Raw genomic sequence first — 6,165 nt, forward strand, 5'->3', positions numbered from 1 at the left:
CCCTCAACTCCATTGCCAACCCTTAAGTCAGGTCTGGAAAGGGGTAGATCCCAGCTCCAGACTTTCCAGTCACTCAAGTCCATTGCATACACCTGAGCTCCCCTGGGTGTTTGGCCTGCTTTTCCACCAGGTGCTCAATCACTGGTTCAAGCTGTGACTTAGCAGTTCCACTACAGCACCTAAAGGTGAAATTCAGTATAGGTGTCAGAGGGTTTTTTTAGATTGCATGCAAAATAAAGCACATATGAGATGAAGCAGGAGTAGCACCTGTGAATCCTAATTTCCAGGAATGTTGGATAGACATAGGGAGATGAAAATCTAGCGGTAGCAGTGCAGGAAATAAAATGTAGTTAATTTAAAATACCTTTTTCATCATATAGTTGGCTTTCCTATGTGAATACAAAGGCTTCTGAAAGAGGAGATTTTGTTTCCCATAATAGTAATTTTTTTGCTATTAACTGCTCTTTTTATCCTTCTCCACTTCTGGACTAAATGAGTGATGTGGAGACACATGACTGGCTTGGTGAAATCAGTCACTTAGCAACACTAAGGCCAGATGCCCGTGCAATAGAATGCCAAAGGAAAGTGCTGGCATCCTCCATGGCTTGGAAAAATTTCTGAGACGAATGATTCTGTGGCAACCTCCTCTGCAGAAGTTTCAGGACTATGATCGTAGCCCATGGAGAACTGCACCTCACAGCAAACCCTCAGGTTGCAAGTCTGGTGCTCTGCTGGCTTTTATCCAGCCGTTACTTTGTCAAAAGCATTGGGGTCTTTTTGCATGTGTATCTGCAAAGAAACCAAAACCACTGTTTTTCTGTTCACCCCTTTTCACTAATGGGGTGAATTTTACTGAAACAAAACAATTTTAAAAAACAACCATATGCCTGCTGTCATACTGGTAACAGCAAAGAAGTTATACAATCTTTCAGTTTCATAATTTTGTCATTTTGAGGATTTTGTTGTTTACTCCATACCAAAATTTGCTTCACGTAGTAGTTAACAGCTTAATGTGATTGCTTAATGTGAACCACTTATATAAATAGAAAAAGTAAACTTCCAGCCTTCTGAGAAGATTGAAACTGTAACTAAATTGGATCTACATTTTCAAAGTGGAAAGGAAATACAAAAGCTCAAAGGATATTTTGCTTCTAAAGTCTTAGCTTTTAAGCCAGTTTCATGAGCCTTGGTGGTTGAGAAATGGTTTATGAACATTGGGTGATGACAAAAATGTAGCATTAAGGCAAATTAACATATTGCTAAAAGATCCAGATAACCCTTCTGCATGCAGGTTTTGGTTATCTCCATAGTGTGAAGCCTCTTGAGGCTCTGAATAGCCAACCATTTGATAGCACCTTTGTCAATGAAGCCCTGCCATAATCCACCTGGTAAGACACAGTGCATGTCTTGTCGCAGAAATTTTACATCAGTGTGATTTTCCAGCACATCTTGATCAAAGAGCAAAGGCAACAGTGTGACTCCCCGCATCACATTCATGCTAGGGTAGGAGGGAAAAAAATGGGCTTTATGTTCATGCACTTGGCTGGCACTGAAATCAGGCTGAATTTCTGGAGTATGCTTCAGGTTTCCTGCCTATCAGTAAGCAAATAACCTTAGGGAAATCCACGTAGGAAATTCTTCCCTGTATCACAACAGCCTGGTCAGAACTTGTGGCTCAGAACTCGGCCCCCCAAAGAGGTGTAGCTGGGCCACACAGTCATACTTGGAAGCACCAAAGGGGCTTAAAGACTAAAGGGACAGGGCTGCAGGCAGCAGGAATCAGAGCTGGAAAAGAAGTGAAAGCGGCCACTGGATTCAGAGCTGCCTACTGAGAGGAGAAGATGCTCAATCCTGAGGGCCAGGCCCACGTACACAGGGAAAGCTGTGGAGAAGCATGTTGCTAAGAGCTCAAACACTCGCATGTCATTTAAACTGTGAGGAGAAACCTAAATTGCAGCTGAGCGCAGTTACAATGGCTGATTATAATACAGAGCAAAGTATTTCTAGCAACAAAGGACCTAAGCATATTAATTCATTCAGCTAGTTGTATTGTGTGTAATTCTTGCTTACACTTGCTGTCATGCAATAGAGTTAAAATTTACAATCTTACTGATGTGAGAAGATATTTTTATATATACTACTTTGTTAGCCATTTTGCTTCCTAATAATTAATCAAATCCCCAAAGAAGTATCATGTTGGGGAGTGAGGATTTATTTGTGTTATTAAGCTATTCTAGCAGAGCGTTTCTGTGTGGTAACAGCTCTGTTACAATATGGCCCACTTGTTTTATGACAAGTTACAATTTTCTTGTAATGTTAGCTGCAATTCATCTCAATAATTATGCTAAATTAAGTACTCATGCACGTATAGAAATAAACATTAAATACATTAAAATAAAGTGAGAAACATAATTTAATCTCTCCCAAACTAAATAGAGCTGGGATTGCTTAGCAGCCCTCAACTCACTCATTTCAGCCTGGCTGAGGAGCCCCATGGCTTAGGGGTCTCTGGGGAGACAGTGGGTCTGGGAAGGACTTTGTGGATTCTGATTTCTGCCACTCTCCAGGAAACATTCCTTCTCTAATGTTCTCAAGCCCTGCCCCTAAGCAGGTCTGGATGAACAGCCCCATGGTCCCTGGGGGTGGCTGTCCCAGAGCCTCACTGCTCTCCTAAAGATCTCTTTTGTGTTCAGGGCAGCCATGAGATAGGAGAGGCCAAGGAGATGTGAAATGCAGAAGACAGTAAATATCATGATTGTGTCTCTGCTGAGTGAAGCTGTCCCTGCTGCCTCTGCTCCTCAGTTGGGTGAGCCTGGGGAGAACCCAGTGTTGTGGAAGGAGAACTCAGTGGCTGTCTGTTTGCCACACATACCTATCTTTTGTCCCTAGTTAAGACAGTAGATCGCAGAAGGAAGAAGACGCTGTGCTTACTTTCAGCCAGAAGAGATTTAGGCAGATTCCTCTTGTCATGACCGGCTAAAAAATACAAAATACTGTATCCAGACAAGGACTGTGAGTTTGTTCAACGTGTCCAGGGCCTGAAAAGCAAAGATTTGTGCTCATTCCCCTGATCTGCATGGTCCACAGAAGAAAATGAGGCCCAGGTAAAGGACCTTGTGTGGAGCTTGCAATTAGGAATTACAGCTGCTGGTAATTCAAGGCTTCTAAGGCCAGTGCCTCCATGCTAGATTCTCTGCAGAGACATGGCATGAAGAAGATCTTGTGGATTCTGCCATACTGGCATACACCCAGAAATAGAGCCTGCTGTGTGCTCAAGTCCAATGGAGTATTGACACAACACACCTTCCATCATTCTGTGCATTCCCTTGAGACATCAACAGAGCAGAGAAAGCTGTCTGACTGGGGAAAAGGGTGAGAAGGAACACAAAAAAGGAGGAGGAGGGACAACATGTTGTCGTCTTGTTTTGAAAAGCTGTTTAGTCGTCAAAATAGGAACCACTTAAAGCCTAAAGGTATTTCTTGATTCCATTGTTAACTTCCTTATAAAAGGGTTGTGTGCTGCTATCTGCTTTTCTTGTCTTATTTTTTCTCTCTTTTCATCACCGTTGAAAAGAATTGTATTAAAAAGCATTACCAGGGAGCATTGTGTTCAGGCTGGCACTTCTTTAAATATCCATCACAAAAGACACCTCTGCTGGGGACTAGCACCCCAAACCATGCACAGTGTTGAGCACAACTCTATCTTCACCCCTGGAGAAGGAAAGTTGTAATGGAAATGCACAGGAGACTCTCACCTGTGGCAGGTCTGCAGTGAGCCATTGTAATAAACTGCATGTTTTTTTTCTCACTCTTTCGAAAAGAGGTTTCCCTAGAAACCATTTGTCTGGTAAATAAAGTCGCTGTTCATAGGCAGATTTGCCTAATACTGCTGAAAATGCTTTAATGGCCTTAAAAAATAATGACAGGTTATGTGCCTCTGATTGTCACTATGGAACGGAAACAGTAGCATAAAGGAAATAAGACAAACACCACTGGAAAAGCAAAATACCTGGAGATAAAGATTTTCCCAAGATCTCTTGTTTCATGTAGGTTTCCATCATCAGAATTATGCAGAGAGGCAAAAGCACTCCTGGCCCCAGCATTAGCTACAGTCACAATGCCATGTCCAGTGACTGTATGGTCACAAGTCAGGGCAAAGTTGCGTAGTCTTATAGTTATGACTGGAACTACACTACCATGCCAAGAGCCACAGAAGAGAGCGAAGCAATGCATAACATGATACTTCTTCTATGATGTAACAAGTCCTTCTATCTGTAAAAATAAGCTGATACGTCTTTCTTTATTATCATTCCTAGTGAAGTAGGGACTTGGAGATAAAAATATATATATATTATTATTCACTTTTCTCCCAAAAATCTAGAGTCAAATGTCTCTCTAAAACATCTATTTCTTCTTTTCCCACTGAGATGAAATGAGTATTTGCTTACTATATTTACTCCCCTAGATACAGAACAACCCCTCAGATACAGAACACCCTGAACACAATGAACGATATAACTGATTTGTATTAGTTGTACTTTTTTTTTGGTAGGTTTTTCCTTCTTTTCAATGCAAGAAATGTTGATGAGGCTTAAAAAGACCTAAGTTTTTTGTTTATTTGTTTTCTTTTAAGCAACTATATCATTTTGATACATTTTTAACATCTAGTAACAGAAGCTACGTCAAAGATAGACTGGGATAATGGTCATAAATGGACTTGCTGTTTGAGATTACTCCAACTTGTGAGTCTGAAATCTGGACAGCTTACCTTCTTTATTCATCATCACCTCCAGAAAAAAGACCTGCAGATGTGTTCATCATCTTGGAATCATTCTTCGTTACAAGATTTTGCTATAAATCCACTTGCTATCTGATCTAAAGAAATAATAACTGAAAAAGAAACAAAAGTGACAAAATCTATAAGAAACAGACTGGGGAGAGAAAATCCTTCTCAGGAGTCAAAAGTCAGCAGGATTAGAACAAGGAAAGGTTTACAGATTAATTTTGCGATTGTTACTCCTCTTAACTTCTTTCTTTCCATAAGTGGAAAAATTGATAGTCCTATTCTGTGTGCTGTGCCCAAAAAATGAAGCCCAAAGTGATGAAAGCAGATATATCCCAGTTTATATATGCATACAATGATCAGTCCAAAGAGGTGGTTCCATTTTTTTCCCACGTGCTGTGTGATGGTGCTATGGAATCATTCTTGACCAGTCAGTAGACCAGCTCTCTCCCACATCTTTATCTACACTGAGAAGTAGTTATTAACCAAGAAAGATGGGCACGTGGAAATAAGAACAGAGCGTATGAAATATATCAGGTCAGGTGACCAAAGAGAATGATACAGATAGAAATCTCATCTGGGTGTCCCATAGCCACAGAGTTATTTGATGTTTCAAAGTGTCTATTTTCCCCCCAGATGACTCCTGCATACAGGGGTACTTTGCAGGGATAGTATTGCAGGGATCTTGTCTGGTATCTTCTGATGAAAATTCCTAATTGGCTCAATTAGTAGCAAAAAGATACAACTCAAAATGGGAAGGTTTTTTGAATGGACAAACTTGTACTTGTAGCCAGGTTTGGCCGCAATGCACCAAAAGATCTGTGCACACATATGTTTGCCTGCCTTGTTCAGTTGCCTTGAGCACTAGGTTGAGACTGATCCAACGTTATAACCAGAGCTAAATCCTACTAATGTCGATTTTCTATCACTGACACTCAGACACTGTAGATGTATGAGAAGTTTGATCGATACAGATTGAGGCAATGGCTTTATGTATTTGTCCATTCCATCCACCTTTCTCACCCTTTTTGGCAGTTCACCGAGGTAAAGGCATAATTTTAATTAAGGGTGAATCAAGCAGAAGGGATTCCTGCAGGCTATTATACAATGTATGATACAAAGAAGCAAGTAAACAAGCATGCTGGACACCTTGTCTGTGACTACCGTGCTCAGCCATACAAAGCAGATGAATAGACTTTGCCTTCCCCATATCTGTTTTCTGCAGCTTCTCTGTTTACTCTGCTGTTCTGTAGGTCAGTATGTGGAAACCCTTCCCAGGATGAGTGATTAACTCAAGGAAACTCATTAACGTAACTCCAATTGAGAGAAAGGTCTTTCCCCCTTATGTCTGCACTGGGTAGGAGTTGGGTGGTGAGCTGGCG

The sequence above is a fragment of the Meleagris gallopavo genome, chromosome 6, assembly GCF_000146605.3.
Source record: "Meleagris gallopavo isolate NT-WF06-2002-E0010 breed Aviagen turkey brand Nicholas breeding stock chromosome 6, Turkey_5.1, whole genome shotgun sequence".
In the NCBI taxonomy this organism is placed as follows: Eukaryota; Metazoa; Chordata; class Aves; order Galliformes; family Phasianidae; genus Meleagris; species Meleagris gallopavo.